The 983-nt window shown below is 39.1% G+C and overlaps 1 long non-coding RNA gene across 1 annotated transcript in view; it reads left to right on the plus strand.

Annotated features, from left to right (window-relative positions):
- The window catches only part of LOC138983343 (uncharacterized), a 2,505-nt gene extending 2,207 nt beyond the window's left edge, over positions 1 to 298 (plus strand). Inside the window, exon 3 of the long non-coding RNA XR_011461089.1 lies at positions 171 to 298. This is a non-coding gene — a long non-coding RNA (uncharacterized lncRNA). The remainder of the gene's footprint in view (positions 1 to 170) is intronic.
- The last annotated feature ends 685 nt before the right edge of the window (positions 299 to 983 follow it).

A 983-nucleotide genomic window follows, 5' to 3' on the forward strand; every position in this document is an offset into this window, starting at 1 on the left:
TAGACCGCGCTAAAAATCAGCTAAAAAGTATTGGGTTTTCAGTTCAATTAAAAATATATCAATCGATAAATAATTGAATAAGTTAATAAACAGATATACATAACCGAACACACAAATCAACAAATACAACACATAATTAACTGTACTAAATAATCAGATAAAATGTGCAGGTATGTCAAACGGACGAAACTGGCAGCATGTACTTTAACTGCGGCGATATGAGCTCTGCACAACTCGGCACAGACGACGGAAAGCCAGCTGTTGTATATCATAGTAAAGCCACCACGGACATCGAACGGTAGGGACATAGAGAATACTACATGGCTTGCTGTGTCGTACCATATTTACACGAGTTGTTTTTTTAAATATTGAACATATTGTACTTACGTGTATTTTACTGAAAATGTCCTGCATTCGAGGCAGCTAAATTGAAGACACTTGTTTTGGAACCTCGATCTCTTCTAAAGCCTCGTGCAATCTATTACGTCAAAGCAAAGAAACGTCACTCTGAAAGTGTGGCGTGACGTGTTAGTTCTAAAGATTCATGGAGGGTAATTAGCGAGCGCAAATTTTGTTTCTATAATGACGTTTGTCTCGGTGACTTTGGCATCATAAGCAGTGGAAAAACAGGTCCCTGCCAGACTTGCTTGACATGACCTCATTTACATGATATACACAGTGTGATTTGAACGATTATTATCTCACGGGTGTCTCTCTCACGTATGTAGGATAAATCGCTTTTTACATTTAGTCAAGTTTTGACTAAATGTTTCAACAAAGAGGGGGAATCGAGACGAGGGTCGAGGTGTATGTGTGTCTGTGTGTGTGTGTGTGTGTGCGTGTGTGTGTGTGTGTAGAGCGATTCAGAGTAAACTACTGGACCGATCTTTATGAAATTTGACATGAGAGTTCCTGGGTATGATATCCCCGGATGTTTTTTTCTTTTTTTCGATAAATGTCTTTGATGACGTCATATCCGGCTT

The sequence above is a fragment of the Littorina saxatilis genome, linkage group LG12, assembly GCF_037325665.1.
Source record: "Littorina saxatilis isolate snail1 linkage group LG12, US_GU_Lsax_2.0, whole genome shotgun sequence".
Lineage (NCBI taxonomy): Eukaryota > Metazoa > Mollusca > Gastropoda > Littorinimorpha > Littorinidae > Littorina > Littorina saxatilis.